The sequence below is a fragment of the Macaca nemestrina genome, chromosome 17, assembly GCF_043159975.1.
Source record: "Macaca nemestrina isolate mMacNem1 chromosome 17, mMacNem.hap1, whole genome shotgun sequence".
Taxonomy (NCBI): Eukaryota; Metazoa; Chordata; class Mammalia; order Primates; family Cercopithecidae; genus Macaca; species Macaca nemestrina.
In genome coordinates this window covers 14,562,121-14,583,896 of record NC_092141.1, presented here as the reverse complement: position 1 = coordinate 14,583,896, position 21,776 = coordinate 14,562,121, and the positions used below count along the sequence as shown (strand labels likewise).

The window sequence follows — 21,776 nt, the reverse complement described above, 5'->3', positions numbered from 1 at the left end:
ATAGCTTTTCTGGGTACAGTATTCTTGACTGGCCAGTGTTTTTTTCTTCAGCACTCTGAATGTAACATCAGGCTCCCTCCTGGTCTGTAAGGTTTCCACTGAGGAGTCTACTGGCAGATGAGTTGTAACTCCCTTATATGTTATTTACTTCTTTTCTCCCACTGCTTTCAGCATCCTCTTTGTCTTTTACATCTGAGTACTTAATTATAATATGTCTTGGGGTGTACTTTTTTGGGTTGAATCTGATTGGTGACCTTTTACTTTCCAGTTCTTTGGATATCTGTATTTTTATCTAGGTTTGGGAAATTTTCTATTATTAGCCCTTTGGCATTCTCAAGTCCCTATTGAATCTCAATAACCTGAATATTTGCTCTTTTGATGCTGCCCCATAGTTCCCATAGGCTTTCTTCATTCCTTTGCATTTTTTTTCTCCTCTGACTGTGTATTTTCAGATAGCCTGTCTTCAAGCTCACTATTTTGAAATATGTAACACATTATTATTAACTCGAAGCATCTCCTTTCCTGTGCTTCTTAACCAGTTCTTTCCTCTGCTTTATCAATTCTGCTGTTGATGCCCTCCACTGCATTTTTCATTTGGTTCATTGTATTTTTCAGCTTTAAGATTTCTGTTTGATTTTTTATTATTATTTCAGTCTCTTAACTTTCTCTGATAAATTACTGAATTGTTTCTCTATATTATATTGAAGTTCACTGAGTTTCCTTAAAGCAGCTATTTTGAATTCTCTGAGAGACCATACTATTTTAGGGTGTCTTATTATGTTCATTTGGTGAGGTCATGGGTTCCCCAAGTGTTCCTGAGGTACATGGGCATGTGATAATGCACACACATTGAAGGATTAGATATTTATTTTAATTGTCACAGTCTGGCTTTTTGGGCGCCTATCCTTTCAGAGAATCTGTTGTTTAACCACAGAGGATAGCACTGTGCCAAGAGCAAAATAGGTACTCAAAAATTAGTTTGTTAAATTGATGAAAGAATGAATTATAGTTCTGCCACTTACAAGCTATGTGACGTTGGGTAAATTTTCTTGTCCATTAATGTTGGATAAAAATACCTATCCTAGCCAGGCGCGGTGGCTCATGCCTGTAATCCCAACACTTTGGGAGGGTGAGGCGGGCGGATCACAAGGTTAGGAGATCGAGACCATCCTGGCTAACACAGTGAAACCCTGTCTCTATTAAAAAATACAAAAAATTAGCCTGGCGTGGTAGTGGGTGCTTGTAGTCCCAGCTACTTGGGAGGCTGAGGCAGGAGAATGGCGTGAACTTGGGAGGTGGAGCTTGCAGTGAGCCGAGATCGTGCCACTGCACTCCAGCCTGGGCGACAGAGCAAGACTCCATCTCAAAAAAAAAAAATATCTATCCTAAAGTTCTGCTGTGAGAATTAAATTTTTTTAAAGATCTATAGAAGCGTCTAGAATATAGTACCTGCAACTTGATAGGTCCTCAATAAATTTTGGTCACTTGTTCTGTCACTTTCTCTACCCTCATGTTTTAAGCATGGGGCATGGTATAGCCCACGTGCACTTAGGAAATACTGTTAAAGAACCCTGGAATCCATGGCAAATAAAGTGAAATGGAAGAAATCGAACAATTCACCATAGTTGTGCAACAACAATAAACCAACCAACTGCTTTGTGTGGAAAGCCCACCCACACACCTCTTTACTTTATCCACACCCACACACGTAGAGCAACTTGACTTGCTTTTCCCAGACGACACGCAGTTTTTCCAGGGACTGCTAATCAAAGGCAAGGTGAAAAATCACTGTCATGAAATATTTTTAAAATACTGGAAACTGAGAAAAAAAAAAGAGAAAAAGAAAAAACTACTTGAACTGAGATTCTTGCAAGGGAAAATGATATTAACATATTCCCTGAAATGTTTCCATGCTCTTAAAAAAAGAAGGAACTCTACATTACCATATTTATTACCAAAGCAAACTCCTTTTAATCTATTGTTTTGTTCATCTCTGATTTTCAGCAGTTCACATCTCCCTGATGAAGTCTAATTTCCATAAATGCTTTACAGAATTCAAAGAGGACAGATCTTTGGATCATTCTCATATTATTAATAAATGCTAAGAGGGTGTAACAAAATTAATGAGGAAATTTAATAATTCTCCTATTGGAATTTCCTTTCCATGTCGTTCCCAGGGGGAACATGTTAGTGAGCACTTTCTGTAGACAATATTGTTTAATGGAAACTTTGCAAAAATTAGAATTAGGCCTTTGGTGAACAGGGATCTTTAATTTAATTTGTTTTTACTGCCAGAACACAGGGAGTTACTCACAGTGGATTGCACCAGCAGGCAGCCCGTTAGAATTAAGTTTTGTTGTGATCAGCAGGGTAATGACTTCTCCAAGGCCCGGTGTTTGGAGAACAGTGTGGTTTAGTTATTACGGGAATCGTAAATGGCATTAATAAAGTCCTGGAGGAGCAATCGCATTGCAGAGCAGCCTTATAAACACGGGAGGCCAGTCACTCCTCACATGCTTGAGAGGAGAGAAGGGGATGGCTGTAATGCATTGGGGGAGGGGAAGAGGCAGAGAAGTCAGAGAGGAATGAGAAGGAAAAGGGAAAAAGAGGAGAAAATGAGATCCTTTGCTTTTACTTGGATTTTCCCCCTTAACGTGTGTCTCCAATTTAAAAAGCAAAATTAAGACCCTTTGTTACTCACATCCAGTTTTCTTTCCTGTTACTGATGCTGTTGCTTCCACCTCAATAATAGAGAGCCAGCGTCTCTAGAGATATGCTGAAAAGGTAAGGCTTAAATGCAAAACTGCCGCTGCTCAGTATCTACCCAAAGGAATGGAAAGCAGGGACTCGGGCAGATATTTGTACACTCCTATGCAGAGCAGCACTATTCACAACTGCCAAAAGGTGGAAACAATCCAAGTTGTTTCCATCAACAGGTAAATGGGTAAAGAAAATGTGGTGGGTACACACAGTGGAACATTATGCAGCCTTGAAAAGGAATGAAGTTCTGACACATGTTACAACGTGGATGAACCTTGAAGATAGTATGCTAAATGTAGTAAGCCAGTCACAAAAAGACAAACAGTGTATGATTCTGCTTATCTGAGGCACTTAGAGTAGTCAAATTCATAGAGACAGACAGTAGAATAGACATTAGCAGAGGGCAGGGGGAGGGGGATTAGGGACCCATTGCTTAAGGGTTACAAAGTATCTGTTGAAAAGTTTGGGAAATAGTGGTAATGGTTACGCAACATCGTGAATGTAAACAATGCTACTGAATTGTACACTTAAAAATAGTTAAAATGGTAAATCTTATATTGTATGTTAGATATTTTATCACAATAAAAAAGGATGGGGAAGGAGACCCAGGCTTTGGAAAGCTCTCTTCCTCTTTTCCCTCTCTTCCTTCTAGCCCCACCTCTCATATGTAAATCTCAGTTTCCCATGCCTTGATTTTATGAGGTGAAATGAGCAGAAGTGCATGGCTCATAGTAAATGCTCAATAAAATAGGCATCCTGCGCTTCCCTCAGCTTGTCTGTCAATGAAATTACATGGATACCGGTTCAATATCTTTCTCCCTTTCTTTATCTTGTTGAGTTTAGGTTTTTCTTTTATTTTCTTTTTTAAGTTGTTTAAAATTATTTCTATCGAAAGAGAGCTTGATTCTTTCAGAAAACAGTTTTTTGGCCTTCATTGAGATGTGTGAATTTCAAAAACAGGGTTGGGAGCAGCCTTTAAAAATGGCCACTTGTGGCAGGGCGCGGTGGTTCAAGCCTGTAATCCCAGCACTTTGGGAGGCCGAGACGGGTGGATCACGAGGTCAGGAGATCGAGACCATCCTGGCGAACACGGTGAAACCCTGTCTCTACTAAAAAATACGAAAAACTAGTCAGGCGAGGTGGCGGGCGCCTGTAGTCCCAGCTACTCAGGAGGCCGAGGCAGGAGAATGGCGTGAACCCGGGAGGCGGAGCTTGCAGTGAGCTGAGATCCAGCCACTGCACTCCAGCCTGGGCGACAGAGCGAGACTCCGTCTCAAAAATAAATAAATAAATAAATAAATAAATAAATAAATAAATAAATAATAAAATAAAATAAAATAAAATAAATAAATAAATAAATTAAATAAATAAGTAAAAATGGTCACTTGTTCAGAGAATGATTTCACTTGGAATTCAATTAAAAAAAAAATAGCGTCAGAAAGCCAGCAGAGAATCAACTCATTTGACCTTGTTCCCAAAGACAGGGCAGCTTCCGATTGGCAGTTGCCACCACAAAGGCCGTGGGATGGAATTGAACGCTGGCACGTTTTGGGATTTCTTGAAGTCAGCTCAGAGTTAATATGAAACATTACCAAGGAAAACTAGGATTTTCTGTCTCATCTGCAAAAAGCATCATCAGGTAAACTCTTATTCCTAGGAGAGAAAGTGAAGGCCCAGGTACTTTAATAATTTCCATTTAGAGATTTAGAGCGGTGGAAAAGCTTTCTCCCAAAATTAAAGAAGGCTCTAATAAAATTCGTGCCCACAGTTAGGATTACAAAGGGTCCAAATTATACCTAGATGCTTTTTTGATAGCTTAATCTCAATTTTCTTATCTTACAGGAAATAAATAAGCCCAAAATACAGATTTAATTTGATTTGTTTTTCCCACCCCTTCGCAAAGAAAATTTAAAGTGGATAATAACATTTGGCTGGAGAGGGTCTGGGGATTTTTCTTTTCTTTTATTTATTTTCCAAATTTGGCATGGATATTTTCTTTCATAACAAAAAAGCATTACTATAGTATATAATATGTCATTTAACATTGCTGAGATTAGCAGTTTTGATAAAGAACTCTATTTGCATTTGCAGCTTTTCATTGAATAAAATCGGTTCTGGTCTGTATCTCAGATCATCATGCAATGCTTGCTATTTAACCACATGGCTCAATCTTGCACCTGGTGGTGAATTGTGACCAAATTTTAAAGAAATTAACCAAGAGTTTCTTTGGCAATGTGTTTAGGAGGATGTGCCCATAAAATAATGACAACAAACATGCATATCACTGTTATTCCAGGACTGGATTAAGACTGTTAGAGAGCCGAACCTCTTAAAAAGATTATGCTGTTTGCATCCCTCTGTGATCCAAAATGCAATAAAAACGAGAGTAAACTGTCCTCATTGCTATTACTCTTGAAGTGTACTGTTTGCCTTGCCTGAGCTTTGTCCAGGGTTAAATGGCACACATTGGAAGTCCAAGTCACACTTTGGCCACCCAGATGCTAAAATGAGATACGAGGCATGAAGATGTTGCCGGGTACTCCGACAGCTAAGTCTGCACTGAATGAAAACATGAAACCAGAAGCAATTGATCCTGTATTTTCAATCATCTTACATGACCTAATTGGATCGACCATTTTAATGGAACTGTCTCATCAGTTCAAGCAGCCAGTCAATTAAATCTAACAATCCATTTAACTGGTCTCCTCCTGCACCCCCCACAACACTCCGATGATTTGAATGGATGGAATTCACAGGTTGTTTTCACATCATGTACACACGGCCTTAATGATGAAATTGGACCGGTGCCACTGCTGAGCTCATCGATTATACAGAAATCACTCCCTAATATGTGATCTCCCCACCTTCTTTCAAAATAAAATAAAATAAGAATCAAGTGCTCTGGTGGCCGAAGAATGCCTTGGCCTGAGGCTGTGAGGAATCACAGAACTGAGCCTTTAAATGTCTTAGTATGTTTAGTATGTCTAAGTCTTATGTCTTACTATGTTAATGTCTTAGTATGGCCGGGTGCGGTGGCTCACGGCTGTAATCCCAGCACTTTGGGAGGATGAAGCGGGTGGATCATGTGGTCAGGAGTTCAGGACCAGCCTGGCCAACATTGGTGAAACCCGTCTCTGCGCAAAATACAAAAATTAGCTGGGTGTGGTGGCTCGCACCTGTAGTCCCAGCTACTTGGGAGGCTGAGGCGGGAGAATGGCTTGAACACAAGAGGCAGAGGTTGTGTTGAGCCGAGATAGTGCCACTGCATTCCAGCCTGGGCAACAGAGCAAGATTCCAATAAAAAAAAAAAAAAAAGTCGCTGGGCACGGTGGCTCAAGCCTGTAATCCCAGCACTTTGGGAGGCCGAGACGGGCGGATCACGAGGTCAGGAGATCGAGACCATCCTGCGAACACGGAGAAACCCTGTCTCTACTAAAAAATACAAAAAACTAGCCGGGCGAGGTGGCGGGCGCCTGTAGTCCCAGCTACTCGGGAGGCTGAGGCAGGAGAATGGCGTGAACCCGGGAGGCGGAGCTTGCAGTGAGCCGAGATCCGGCCACTGCACTCCAGCCTACGCGACAGAGCGAGACTCCGTCTCAAAAAAAAAAAAAAAAAAAAAAAAAGGCGTAGTACAACTTCTGCCAAAATGAACTTGAGGCAACAGACATCCACTGAGTACATTACAAGTCTCTGCATGCATTTCCACGCGTATCTGAGCCCATCAATGTGACCACAGGTTCCAGAGAATTCACAGCACTCTCTAGTATAAATATTCTGTCCTGTTTTCCCCATAAGTGTACCTCCTGGGTCCTCATTTTTTTTATTTCAAAACTATGGTCACTGTAGCATTCAGACCTTTAACAGCCCCCTTCTGGCTGCCTACAAGGTCTCGAGTGCCCATTAAAACGTGGTTATAGAACTCTCTCATAAATTGCCAGAGTGTGTAAATTGATACAACTTCTATAGTAGGCATTTTGGCAAAAATCTGTCAAAATCACAAACACATATATCCTTTGTCCAGAAAGTCCACTTCTCAGAATTTGTCTCCCAGAGAAACATATTCTCAGACTTAACGGAATAACCTAAATATAGGATTAGTTGTGGCAGCTTTGGCTGTAATAGCAGAAGATTGCATACTATGTCAACGTCCATCAAGTCACTGGTAAAATACAGTATCATAAATCCATACCATGAAATAATATACAGCCGTCAAACGAGGAAACGCTATGCATTGATATGGATGAACCCTCCAGATAGAATATCAAATGTCTAAAATTTAAGATGAAAACAATATATATAGCAAGTTTCTATTTATTTATTTTTTAAAGGAAACACTTATTGATGCATTTGCTTTTTTATGTGTAATGTAGCTCTGGAAAAATGCACAGGAAATAGTGAACGCCTCAAGGGAGATCGCTGGTAGGCCAGGGGTTGGAGACTTACAGGAGTGGGAGGAAGACATTTTATCATAGTCTTCTTTTTTGCTTTTGAATCTGGAAACACATAAAGCTTTAAATATTTAAATTTTTGTGTATTTTTTCAGCGGTTTAGCAAGTCTCCCAGGCCCCCAATATCCTCTTAGACCCCAAGTCTCCAGTCCTCATCTAAAGGCTTTAAATCTATCATCTCTCTCTCTCTCTCTCTCTCTCTCTCTCTCTCTCTCTCTCAGGTCTGGGTCTCTGATTTTCATTTTTTTTCCCTCTCTGGAGTCCTCCTTTCTCCCAGGCCCTTTTGTGTCCATGACTAGGGGACAACTTGCCTGTCTAAAACACTTGAGCAACTGTCACTCACCTCACTCAGCTAAGGTGCTCATGACCCCTCTGTGTCCAAGGCCTGATAGGGACAGTGAGGGGACCCCAGAGCCAGGCTTCACCTATCACAGACCCTTAGGTGCTGGAAAGAACAGGCAGCTCCTTAGCTGTGTGTAGCAGACAAAGGGAAGGTTCAGTGTTTCCAGCTGTGCACGGCAGCCCTATCACTTGAAGCCTGTGTTCTCTTTATTCTTCTTTGTTTTTTTCTTTTTTTTTTTTTTTTTAAGACAGAGTTTCACTCTTATTACCCAGGCTGGAGTGCAATGGCACAATCTCGGCTCACCGCAACCTCTGCCTTCCGGGTTCAAGTGATTCTCCTGCCTCAGCCTCCAGAGTAGCTGACATTACAGGCGCACACCACCACACCTAGTTAACTTTGTATTTTTTATAGAGACAGGGTTTCTCCATGTTGGTCAGGCTGGTCTTGAACTCCTGACCTCAAGTGATCTACCTGCCTCGGCCTCCCAAAGTGCTGGGATGAAAGGCGTGAGCCACAGTGCCCGGCTGTGTTCTCCTCTTTCTGACTTCTGGAATGGTCTCAGAGCTGAAGCCCAGGACAAGAGCATTACAGGGTTTTATTGAGGAACGTGTAGGGTAAGGCCTGAGGATCTTCCCACCTCCTCTTTCTTATAGCCCAAAAAACTAATTTTCTTTCTTACTAAAAATATACTTAGTGATAGGATACATTCTTGCTGAGTAATAACCCCACTCTGTCTCATTCAATTAAAATAATAATGTGTTTTATTCATTCATTTATTCATTTATTTAGGCAAAATATCATGCAACAGCTAGTTATTTGGCAGAGAAAAAAACTGAAACTGACTCTCTTAAGTCCGGCAGCTGTGTAGACAATCTTAAGAACAATAGGTGGCCAAGGTAACTTTGGGAATATGTCTCTGGCATTTGACAAAATTCCCTGTACCTTTCCATCTCCTATTCCAAATGTCGGTGATAAAGCCTACTACCCTTCATAGAGCCTTCCTTCAAGAATGCACATATCAGCCAGACACAGTGGCTCATGCCTGTAATCCCAGTAGCTTGGGAGGCTGAGGCGGGTGGATCATTTGAGGTCAGGAGTTCAGGACCAGCCTGACCAACATAGTGAAACCACGTCTCTACTAAAAATACAAAAAGTTGGCCGGGTGTAGTGGCACGCGCTTGTGGTCCCAACTACTCGGGAGGCTGAGGCTGGAGAATCGCCTGAACTCGGGAGGTGGAGGTTGCAGTGAACCGAGATCGTGCCACTGTATTCCAACATGGGCACTCCAGCATGGGCAACAGAGGGAGACTTGTGTCAAAAAAAAAAAAAAAAGAATGCACATATCTGCTTTATCACAAATACATAATATCTAAAATCATCCCATTCATTCATTCAACAAATATTTATTGAAATGCCATCAGCACCAAGTGCTGCAGAAACAACAGCAAACAAAGGGCCCTGCTGTTATGGGGAGAGAGTCATAAACACGTAAATCATAATCACATGGAGAAAAGTCTATGAAGCAAAATAAAACACATGCTTCTGAGTGATGAGTACCCAGCATTTTCTCCTTTCTGCCTTGGAAAATACAAAAGGAAGAGAAGCAAACTAAGCCGTTGGCCATTCGGTGACATCCAAATAAACCACACTGAACCAAATGCCTAGTAAAGTCCTGGGTGCGAAAGTTTCAGTTTCCAGCACCGCAGACTATTTCCGTGAAATGACAGGTTAATTCTGCTAACAATCGAGTTTGAAATGGACAATGGCTGTCAGTGGTCCAGGACAGACCTTTAGAGATTAATAAAATAAACAAAAATCCCTACCAGTCTGAAGATAAATATTCTTCCAGATTTCAAAATATGCTAAACCTAGACAGCCAGGAATACGGCAAGAAGGACACCAGGAATGAATGGAAGCCCTTCGCACAGAGACGGAAACCTGGGAAGTTGAGAAGGAGTGGTGTTATTAAAGCAAGCCTCCAAAGTCACTGCTGGTAAAAATAAACAAATAAATAAATAGCTTGGTTTACAAAGAGAAGTAAAAGGTTGATGTTGTGTCCAGTGATCTATCCCGAGGTTAGGTGAAAGGTACAGAATATAAAAAGGTGACTGCTTATCCCATACTACACACCGCAGTATCAGAATAGCAATATCATACTCTAACAGTTGATATAATTTATGAGAGTTGTTTAAAAAAAATGCTTTCAGGCCAGGCACAGTGGCTTACACCTGTAATCCCAGCACTTTCGAAGGCCAAGGTGGGAGGATCACTTGGGGCCAGGAGTTTGAGACCTGCCTGGGCAACATAGCAACATCCAGTCTCTACAAAAAAAAAAAAAAAAAAATTAGCTCAGTGTGGTGGCATGCACCTGTAGTCCCAGCTATTTGGGAGGCTGAGTTAGGAGGATTGCTTAAGTCCAGGAGTTCCAGGTTACAGTAAGTTATGAGGCCACCATTGCACTCCAACCTGGGCAACAGATTGTCTCAAAAACCAAACAAAATAATGTTTTCATATGCTCTCCCATTTCCCCCTATTTTTGTGGTCATCCCATATCTGCATTGTCAGATCGTATAACCATCATATGCACTGTCCCGCCTCTGGTTTAGCCCTCATTTAATCTTAGCTCTAGAGTAACTACCAACCCCAGTCCTGTGTGACTGTCCTCTAGCCATTGTGCTTGTCTACAGCTAGTCCTTTAGGAGAATCTTCAGGAAGGGGCTGTCTGAAAGATGTTACTGTACTTTTTTTCTGGCATAAAACATCGTTGTCGAAAATCTGATGATAATCGAATTCACTTTCTGGGTCAGGTTCTTGCTCAAAGGATTTCTTTTCTTTTTTGTAAGCCCCCAAATGTTGCTAGAATATGTCTCAGTGTTGGTCATTCTGGGTTAATATTCTCAGGAATATGATAATTTTCAAAATGTAGTTTTTGTATTTCAGGAAAATTGTCTTGAGTTAGAGCTCTTAGTTCTATGCCATTGCTTTGCTTCTTTGCGGGGGACCACTATTGTGTTAGCTACCATCCTCGCAGCCCCTGTGTCTTGGACTTCCCAGCACAGTCTCCATCCTCTCTTTCTCGCTCTTCCGGGCACTGATGTAGCACTTACTGACTGGACTGTGGCACTCGCTCCTCCATTTTTTCTCTCATTCCCTGCTTTTTCTTTACTTCATGCACTTTTTTCTCCTCTCCCTAAAAAAGACCACAAACCCTTAGGAGCCGGCACATTGCCTTATTCATCGTTTCCATATTTCCAAAACTGTTCTCACCCATCACAGCTCTGAGTTCCTTGTAGATATTCATCGAATTTCTTGTAATTGAATCAAATAACCTCTGTGCCCTGAGACCCCTCTGAGTGGCTCCCAGGGGACCGCAATAATCTGCCTCTTGCAGGAAAGTAGAGAACGTGATAGGGATCTGAAAACAGAAAACGCCTTTAAATTTTCAGTAGGTGGTTGGGAGCCCGCTCACCGGCTGTCCCGTCCCTGTAGGCCTTACCTAATCCGCTGTCATAATCCTGGATGAAATGCATAGGCTTATTCTGCTAAATCTGATTGCTTGGTTTAAAAAGTAATGCATAGCTTCATATATCACTATAACAAGGAGGAAAGGCCATTAAAATGTTTACTTATACTTGCTGGGCATGTGGTCATTTGGGTGTGATCCACTTTGCCTGCTTTACACATTTGCTTTGTTTAATAACATTTTTCTTAAAACAGAGCTATTCCTGATTCTGTTTTTGGTAAAGGAAATAATTTTCATGTACTATGTTGAAGGCAGTCTCTTATTTTGTGTTTGACTAACATTCCATTGATGTATTCCAGACAATTAAAGTGATCACCAAGGTAGTGGAGTAGCTTTTTACCTACTGGGTTTAAATAATTTTAATCTTTTCTCATTTCGAATAAAATCAGATTTGGTACAATCATTCTCTTCCAAAATCATTTGTAGATTAGAAGAGAGTTTTCAAATGTTCCGACTTGCAAAGCTCCCAAAAATATTTCCAAAAAACATGTATCAAAAAACTTTTATCAGAGGTTTATATTACCACAAAAAATATTACTTCTACTGCTTTCTATTTTATTACTAATTTTTAGGTTAAAGTGTTATATTATTTTTTAAAGGTTTTTTCTTCAACAGGCCAGTCTAATAAATACTTAGCCATCTGTGGAGAGATGAGGAATCTCAGGATAGGCTTATTAAGCTCCAAAGAGTCTGGAATTGGACTGCCTGAATTCAAACCCTGTTCCTTCACTTCTCGGTTCTGTGATTTTAAAAAATTATATAACCCTTCTCTCTTCTGTTTCTTCACTTGTTAAAATAGCACTAAGAAGAGGCACCTATAGCATTTTTTTTTTTTTTTTTTTTGAGACGGAGTCTGGCTCTGTCGCCCAGGCTGGAGTGCAGTGGCGCCATCTCGGCTCACTGCAAGCTCCGCCTCCCGGGTTCACACCATTCTCCTGCCTCAGCCTCCTGAGTAGCTGGGACTACAGGCGCCCGCCACCTCGCCCGGCTAGTTTTTTTTTTTTTGTATTTTTAGTAGAGACGGGATTTCACCGTGTTAGCCAGGATGGTCTCGACCTACTGATCTCGTGATCCGCCCGCCTCAGCCTCCCAAAGTGCTGGGATAATAGGCGTGAGCCACCGCACCCGGCCCCAACACCTCACAGCATTTTTGTAAAATGAGATGAACTGACACACTCAATAAATGTGTGTCTGGCGCAAAGCAAATCATCAGTGGAAGTCAGAAGCTCCTGCCACGGGTCCTCCCTCTTCTACACAGGCAGCCTTCCACGTCTGTACAGCATCTTCTGAAATCCTTTGAGTGTTCGATTTTTTTAGACTTTCTTGATAGTCGAAATTAATTTTAATGAAGAATTGGAATGCTGGCCAGGCGTGGTGTCTCACGCCTGTAATCCCAGCGCTTTGGTAGGCTTAGGTGGCTGGATGACCTGAGGTCAGGAGTTGGAGACCAGCCTGACCAACATAGTGAAACCCCGTCTCTACTATAAATACAAAAAAATTAGCAGGTGACAGGTACCTGTAATCCCAGCTACTAGGGAGGCTGAGGCAGAAGAATCACTTGAACCCAGGAGACGGGGGTTGCAGTGAGCCAAGATCATGCCATTGCACTCCAGCCTGGGCAACAAGAGTGAAACTGTCTCGAAAAACAAAAGAGTTGGAATGCCACCGACACAATGCTTTGGGTTGTGGTGCTTATACTACCCTCGAATTTCTACCAAGACAAACCTAATGCTGCAACATTCTATCAGAACAAGAACAGTTGTTCCAAACTGGCCATTGAAATGAGGAGTCCTTCAGTCTTAGAGGAAGGGTAAAGACAATAAACTGGCCGGGCGCGGTGGCTCAAGCCTGTAATCCCAGCACTTTGGGAGGCCGAGACGGGTGGATCACGAGGTCAGGAGATCGAGACCATCCTGGGTAACACAGTGAAACCCCGTCTCTACTAAAAATACAAAAACTTAGCCGGGCGAGGTGGCAGGCGCCTGTAGTCCCAGCTACTCGGGAGGCTGAGGCAGGAGAATGGCGTGAACCCGGGAGGCGGAGCTTGCAGTGAGCTGAGATCCGGCCACTGCACTCCAGCCTGGGTGACAGAGCGAGACTCCGTCTCAAAAAAAAAAAAAAAAAAAAAGACAATAAACTGTCAGTGATTTTAAAACCCTTCTGGTCCAGGATATTATGCTTCTTGCCACAAAATGGCAAGAAAATACATGCCTGAAATTCTGGTTTTGTTCTTCTTTAAATAGATAGACATTCACTGACAACCTCATTAACAGTGATGCTGTGCCATTTCTTCTGAAAACTCATTTAGACAAATTATCCCTCTCAAAAGCAATAACACTGTTTATACATCCCCTTTCCTGACCAAATTTGTTCAGGAATGTGAAAATCCTAATGTTATCCATTTGAAACACACTAATCGAACCATCCTGGTGCTGGCTCATAAAAGCAGGCTATTAAAATCAGTGGGCCAGCTATGCTAAGTACAATAAGCCAGTCACAAAAAGACAAATATTGGGTGATTCCACTCATATGAGGTACCTAGAGTAGAGGCAAAAACTAGAATAGAAATTACCAGGGGCTGGGAGGTGTTTAATGGGTATAGAGCTTCAGTTTTGCAAGATGAAAAAGTTTTGGAGAAGGATGGTGGTAATAGTTACACAACAATGTGAATGTACTTAACACAACTGAACTGTACCCTTAAAAGTGGCTGAGATGATAAATTCTCTGTTATATGTATTTTCCTACAATCAAAAATAATATTAATAAGAATATTAGAGGACCATAATCAACTCTACCCTCTTTCTACACGTTTGATACACAACCAAATGGTCGAGTCAGAAAATGTTAGATGGGCTGGGCACAGTGGCTCACGCCTGTAATCCCAGCACTTTGGGAGGCTGAGGTGGGTGGATCACTTTGAGCTCAAAAGCTCAAGACCACCCTGGCCAACATAGTGAAACCCCATCTCTACTAAAAATACAAAAATTTGCCAGGTATGGTGGTGCAGGCCTATAATCCCAGCTACTCAGAAGGCTGAGGCATGAGAATTGCCTGGACCTGGGAGGCAGAGGCTGCAGTGAGCCTAGATCGTGCCACTGCACTCCTCCAGTCTGGATGGCAGAGTGGGACTCTGTCTCCAAAAAAAAAGAAAGGGCCAGGCAGAGTAGCTCATGCATGTAATTCCAGCACTTTGAGAGGCTAAAGCAGGTGGTTGCTTGAGGCCAGGAGTTTGAGACCAGCCTGAGCAACATGGCAAAACTTCGTCTCTACAAACAATTCAAAAATTAGCTGGGCGCGATGGCATGTGCTGTAGTCCCAGCTACTTGGGAAGCTGAGATGGGAGGATTGCATGAGCCTAGGGAAGCTGAGTCTGCAGTGAGCTGAGATCATGCCAGTGTACTCCAGCCTGGCTGACAAAGACACCCTGTCTCAAATTTAAAAAAAGAAAAAAGAATGATACATGCAGAATTTTTATAACAAGTAACTCCTGACTTTGGTTAAAATAAATTTTGAGACCGGGCATGGTGGCTCATGCCTGTAATCCCAGCACTTTGGGAAGCCAAGGTGGACGGATCACAAGGTCAGAAGTTTGAGACCAGCCTGGCCAATATGGTGAAACCCCTTCTCTACTAAAAATACAAAAACAAAAAAAAAATAGCCGAGTGTGGTGGCACATGCCTGTTATCCCAGCTACTCGGGAGGCTGAGGGAGGAGAACTGCTTGAACCTGGGAGGCAAAAGCTGTAGTGAGCCAAGATCACTCCATTGCACTCCAGCCTGGGCAACAGAGTGAGATTCCATCTCAAAAAAATAAATACAAAAATAAATTTTGATATAGCCATATGATTCAATGTAAAGCCTTTTCTTAAAAAGTATCTTCATGAGAATGTTTAATGGCAGGGAAGATATTTATCCCATATCATTATACAAACAAAGCAGGTTACATAATAATTTGTTTAATAGGATTTTATTGTTAAAAGGTAAATATGGGCCTGGCGCGGTGGCTCAAGCCTGTAATCCCAGCACTTTGGGAGGCCGAGACGGGCAGATCACGAGGTAAGGAGATCGAGACCATCCTGGCTAACACGGTGAAAACCCGTCTCTACTAAAAAATACAAAAAACTAGCCGGGCGAGGTGGCGGGAGCCTGTAGTCCGAGCTACTCGGGAGGCTGAGGCAGGAGAATGGTGTAAACCTGGGAGGCGGAGCTTACAGTGAGCTTGATATCTGGCCACTGCACTCCAGCCTGGGCAACAGAGCAAGACTCCGCCTCAAAAAAAAAAAAAAAAAAAAGGTAAATATGTAGATAAATAGATAGAGGTAGTTATCTAGAAGCACAGGTAGTGTATTATTAAATATAGCTATTTCATCGGTGATAAGATTACTGCTGATTTTTACGGTCATATGTTTGCTTCAGTGAATTTTCATTTATAGATCTGTGTTCTTTTCGAATAGCAAAAATAAGTTTTCTTAACAAATAAGAGATATACTATACATATGTGTTTAGTATGTGTATGAATTTTCAGCCAAGCAGCATTGTATTTATACAGTGGTTCTCAAATGACAGCTCACAGACCCTGGCCATCCCCAAGGCAACTTGCAGGAAGTCTATGAAATCCAAACTACTCTCAAAATAGTTTTTTCCTACCCCCGTAGATATCATTATTACTTAAAAAACTACAAATTATCGTGATTAGGACTTGAGTAAGTGATAGATACATTCTTGAAAATGAACAAAGTGAGACTGCCACTTCAAGGAAAACAATTGGCAGCATTTGTTGCTAATGATTAAATACATGCTTTCAAGTGAAAACCAGAATTGTATCAGCCACCATGAACTTAACAGCTTGCTATGCTTTGAAGATTTTTCTGATGATATGAGGGGCAATGGATGTGATTGTTTTATATTATATTAAAGATGAACTGTTATTTGGAAAAGCTACATAATTCAGCGAACAAGTCTTTTCCAAATGGCCCATGCAAACTGAAGAATCACGTGTGGGTTAAAGATTTATTCAATGTGCAAGGCAGACCAATGAATTTTAATGTAACGGGTCACAAAAGTTCATTAATATGGTTTCAGATTCCATCTTGTAACTAACCTTTAAGAAACTACTACTTAATGGTATGGCAATTACTCAAAAAATTAAAAATAGAATTACCACACAATCTTAGTAATTCTGCTTCTGGGTATATAACCAAAAGAAGTAAAAGCAGGGACTCAATCAGGCATTTGTGCAACTATCTTCATAGCAGCAATATTCACAATAACCAAAAAGTGGATGTAATCCGAGTGTCCTTGAAGGAATAGATGAACGAACGAACGAATGAACGAATGAATGAATGAATGAATGAATGAATGAAATGTGGTATACATATGTAATTGGGATATTATTCAGCCTGAAAAAGGAAGGAAATTTGGACCCATTCTACAACATGGATGAACCTTGAAGACATGCTAAGTGAAATAAGCAAGTCACAAAAAGATAAATACTGTATGATTCCACTCATATGAAGTGCACAGAGCCGTCAAATTCATAGAAACAGAAAGCAGAATGGAAATTGCCAGGACCTGGGGGAAGTCAGGACTGGAGAGTTATTGTTTAATGGATGCAGCGTTTCAGTTTCGCAAGATGAAAAGAGTTCTGGAGATGATGGTGATGGTTGACAGTGATGTTAATGTTCACTTAAAAATGGTGAAGAAGTGGCCGGGCACGGTGACTCAAGCCTGTAATCCCAGCACTTTGTGAGGCCGAGGTGAGTGAATCACAAGGTCAGGGGATCGAGACCATCCTGGCCAACATGGTGAAACCCCGCCTCTACTAAAAAAAAAAAAAAAAAAAAAAATTAGCCGGGCGTGGTAGTGCACGCTTATAGTCCCAGCTACTCCGAGAGGCTATCGAGGGAATCACCTGAACCTGGGAGGCGGAGGTTGTGGTGAGTGGAGATCACACCATTGCACTCCAGCCTGGTGACACAGCGAGACTCCGTCTCAAAAAAAAAAAAAGGTGAAGAAGAAAAGAAGAAGGAAGAGGAGGAGGAGAAAGGAGGGAGGAAGGGAGGAAGGAAGGAGGGAGAAAAGAAAAGAAAGATCAACACACTACTTGTCAAGTTTGGGTATCACATCAAAGAAAAATATACACGATTGGCCGGGCGCGGTGGCTCACACCTGTAATCCCAGCACTTTGGGAGGCCGAGACGGGCGGATACGAGGTCAGGAGATAGAGACCATCCTGGCTAACACGGTGAAACCCCGTCTCTACTAAAAATACAAAAAATTAGCCGGGCGAGGTGGCAGGGGCCTGTAATCCCAGCTACTTGGGAGGCTGAGGCAGGAGAATGGCGTGAACCCGGGAGGCGGAGCTTGCAGTAAGCCGAGATCGCGCCACTGCACTCCAGCCTGGGCAACAGAGTGAGACTCCGTCTCAAAAAAAACAAAAAAAAGAAAAATATACACGATTATCTAAAAGGCTTTTAAAATACTCTTCCTCTTTCCAACCATATATTTGTGTGAGGCCAGATTCTCTTCATATGCTTCCACCAAACAAAATATTACAACAAATTACATGCAGAATCAGATATAAAAATTCAGCTGTCTTCTATCTACCAAGCCAGACACAAAACAGATTTGCAAAAAGTTAAAGCAATGCCACTCTTCCTGATACATAGTCTTTTCTTTGAGAAAATATAATTATTTTCCATAATATGTTCTTATGTTAATATATAGTGGTTTTATTATTTTTAAATGGATTAATAATTTTTAACATGATTCTCAGTTCTAACGTCTAAAATATGATTAATATCAGTAGATATAGCCCACATAAACAACAGCACTTGGTGGGTTTCGTACTTTTTAAGAGTGAAAAGTGTCCTGAGACCAAAAAGAATCTCTGATTTGGTACATAGTAAACCCTCAATAAACATTTGTTAAATGACTTTCCTCTTTCCCCTTCCTCACTGGGAGTGTACCCTACAGCATAGGAAGTCACAACTTCTCAGTCTCCATGCTAATCAATGTATGACGTTTCTCAAAAAATCTGCAGGAGATTTGTCTCACGCCCTGGGTACCCTCCCAGCAGCACGTGCTGGGAATCTTGCACTGTCCTGTTTGTCAAAAGCACAGATCCTACTCTCTTAATAACCATTTGCCAAAAGTGTTGTCAAACAACTAACTGCACATAATTGAGCTTCTGAAAGAATATGCCCTCTGGTGAGTTTAAAAGAAATGTTACAAATTAAGATAGTAGATGATTATGTGAGACATACATCAAAATTGTCAGAAGGCTGCTATCTCAAAAATTACGAACTTGGCAAACGGACATATGTGGTTCCATGACTGTCCACTGAGCTTTCTCTCTTGATTATTTTATCCAGGCATTTGCTGCCTCAGAAGTTGTTGTAATTCATATTGCCTTTCATCATAAGCCTGGATTTGTACAAAGGAGTGATTAATTTAAAAAAAAAAAAATCTCATTACTTGAGATACATTCCTGAAGTTTGTAACAAAAACCACCAAAACAGATGGAAGGGCTGGAGACCCAGCTGCCGGAGGAACTGTATTCCTGTCTCTTTTGATCAATGAAATTGATGGGATGATCATTAGTGGGGGAGTAAATAATAAGGACTCTCCTGGCTGAATCTTGGATATCTCTGTGAGTGCAATGCTGAGCTTTCCTAGCAATGTAGGACACCAACTCACCTTTTGCAGCCCACATTCTTGATGCTCTGCTCATGGGCCAGAATAGCTTCTGCCAATCTGCACCCTGGCTCTTCTCCTTTGGGTTCTGTCTGACCACTGGAGGCCACTCAGGCAAAGTGGGGACAAGCCTGGGAGGTAATGCCTCTTGGGAAAATCCCTCCACCAATAGCTTGCAACAGCTGAGAGATGAATGACTCAGCTCCCTTTCCCCTTGGATGGCATAATTCTGGAATTTGCTCCACACTCTCTCTGGGGGTTCCCCAGAGATACTGAGCCTAGTGGGTCACAGGGGCCATCTGCTCAATAATGCATATTTGATTGGCTTCCTTCAACATTTCAATTTCCTACTTCCCTTCTGGTGTTTCCCAGGATCGCCTCCCAAATAAACTGTTTATACTAAAATCTTTGTCTCAGGGACTGCTTCTGGAAAACCCAAGCTACGACTTGATTTTACATGTCAAACGTCGAACCTTCAATTACCCTTTTTAAAGATTTTGTCGGCTCCCTGAGAGCAGTGAGTGTGTTCTTACAAACTGAGGATCCTGCTGCCAGCACCCTCTGCACTTTCTCTCTGGGGGAACCCAACTCTTCCTATAACATAGTATAGCCTGACAAGAAGCAATAAAGCTCTTTTTTTTTTTTCCCTCAATATCAGGGCACTGCCTTTGCAGAGGGTCCACATTTTCACTGTCCCTCGACTACCTGCCAGCTGCATTCCATTTTCAGCACCTATAGGGTCCCCAGGCAGAAGCCAAGGAAGAATAGTTCTCACCAGGGTGAAAGAGGAGAAAACGCAGCTGGGCCAGGCTGCAGGCAGCTGCCTCCACGCCAGCAGCCCCCCGCCTGGCTGGGTGGTCACATTCCTGCCCTGCTTCTCCACACGGCCACTCTCCTGGTCACCGAGTATTTGCATGGGCTTTGCCCCCAGTTATCTCTGTCCCTTGATCTCCGTTTGCTTTTCCGGCCTCTGACCCCTCTGTTGGCCAAAACTTCAAGTGTTATCATGCTCTTTTGTCCTAGTCACTCCTCTGTCCTGGCAGCCTCAACTGACCGTCAACAGCACAGGCACAGAGTGGGAAGGGGTGAGGGAGAGAATTTCATTTGGTCCATTGAGTGGTTAAAAGAAAAAAGGTTGCTTTTATTATTTTGTTTCTTTCTTTTTAAGCAAGTAACTTGTTTAACTTGCATTGACCAACCATTTGACCTAATCGACTCTTCAGTTCCAATGGTCAGGCTGATAGAAGTAGGTAAATAGATGAGAAAGAGCCCAGCAGTTCAAGGCCTCCTGGCTTTCCCTCCTACTTCCGATCTGAAAGTAAGAGAAACTGCAATGAAAAAACCAAGTTTCTAAGCTCGTGGAAGGGAGGGCGGCCTGGCACTGTTTACTTCATGAGAGAGTCATGGTTGAGAAAACAGAAATTCTCATGCCGATTGAAGTTTTAAAAACGTTCTGTAGAAAACAAAAACATTCTAACATTTTCATTTAGAAAACAAAAGTAAATTCCTCCCTAAGGCATCCATGCTTTGGTTCGTAGATTAGGCCTTCAAAAATTACCTCATCAAGAATATAAACACGTCATTCTGAACGAAATGATGCCAATTCAAATTCCTGGTTAAAAACATTAGCTAGGCATGATGGCTTATGCTGGTAGTCAGGAGAGTGAGGCAGGAAATCCTGAGCCCAGCAGTTCGAGACTATAGCAAACTACAATGGTACCTGTGAATAGCACTCCATAGACAGTGGCAACATAGAGAGACGTCATCCCTAAAAAATAACATAAAATAATAACAAAGAAAAGCCTACCTACACTAAGAGTGAAAGGCAAAAAATGAGGGCATGGTTAGCATTTCATTGATCCCCCTGACACACACACACACACATACATGTACACATATGTACATGCTTTCCGTGTATACTCACAAACAAGGTTCATATTGTCAGTGATCTATAAAAAAATGAGGGACTTGCCAAAAAGAAAAGAAACAGAAAATACTTGACAATTAGAATATTTTGACTGGGTACGGGGAGCCACGCCTGTAATCCCAGCACTTTGGGAGGCTGAGGTGGGATCACCTGAGGTCAGGAGTTCGAGACCAGCCTGGCCAACATAGTGAAACCCTGTCTCTACTAAAACTACAAAAATTAGCCGGGCATGCTGGTAATCCCAACTACTTGGGAGGCTGAGACAAGAGAATCACTTGAGCCTAGGAGGCAGAGGTTGCAGTGAGCAGAGATCGAGCCACTGTACTCCAGCCTGAGCAACAGAACAAGACTCTGTCTCAAAAAAAAAAAGCAAAAAACAAAAAAAAAAAACAAAAAACAAAGAAAGAAAAGAAAAAGAGAAAAAAATGGAGGACATGGCTAGCATTTCATTGATCCCCCCAACACACACACATATATGTACACATACGTACCTACTCCCCATATATACTCACAAACAAGGTCCACATGTCAGTGACCAAAAAAAAAAAAAAAAAATTCCGGGACTTGTCAAAAAGAAAAGAAAGAGAAAATACTTGAAAATTATAATATCTTGGCTGGGCACGGTGGCTCACGCCTATAATCCCAGTACTTTGGAAAGCCGAAGTGGGTGGATCACCTCAGGTCGGGAGTTTGAGACCAGCCTGGCCAACATGGAGAAATCCCATCTCCACTAAAAATTATACAAAAATTAGCTGGGTGTGGTGGCACATGCCTCTAATCCCAGCTGTCAGGAGGCTGAGACAGGAGAATCACTTGAACCCGGGAGGCGGAGGTTGCAGTGAGTTGAGATCATGCCACTGCGTTCCAGCCTGGGCGGCAGAGTGAAACTCTGTCTCAAAAAAAAAAAAAAAAAAAGAAAATTATAGTATATTTTAGTTACATCTATATAAAAACATTGGCATTCTATCTGATGGGATAGGGCTCAGGCAATATTTTTCATTCTCTCTTTTCCCAATAATGAAAATAAAAGCATTTAAAAACCCTGAACATAAAACCATACTGATTGTTTTAACAAAAAGAT

The 21,776-nt window shown here is 41.8% G+C and overlaps 1 long non-coding RNA gene across 1 annotated transcript in view; it reads right to left on the bottom strand.

Moving 5' to 3' along the window:
* Nucleotides 1-19,650, bottom strand: part of LOC105473526 (uncharacterized) — a 52,957-nt gene extending 33,307 nt beyond the window's left edge. Inside the window, exon 1 of the long non-coding RNA XR_011615403.1 lies at nucleotides 18,772-19,650. This is a non-coding gene — a long non-coding RNA (uncharacterized lncRNA). The remainder of the gene's footprint in view (nucleotides 1-18,771) is intronic.
* Between the last annotated feature and the right edge of the window lie 2,126 nt (nucleotides 19,651-21,776).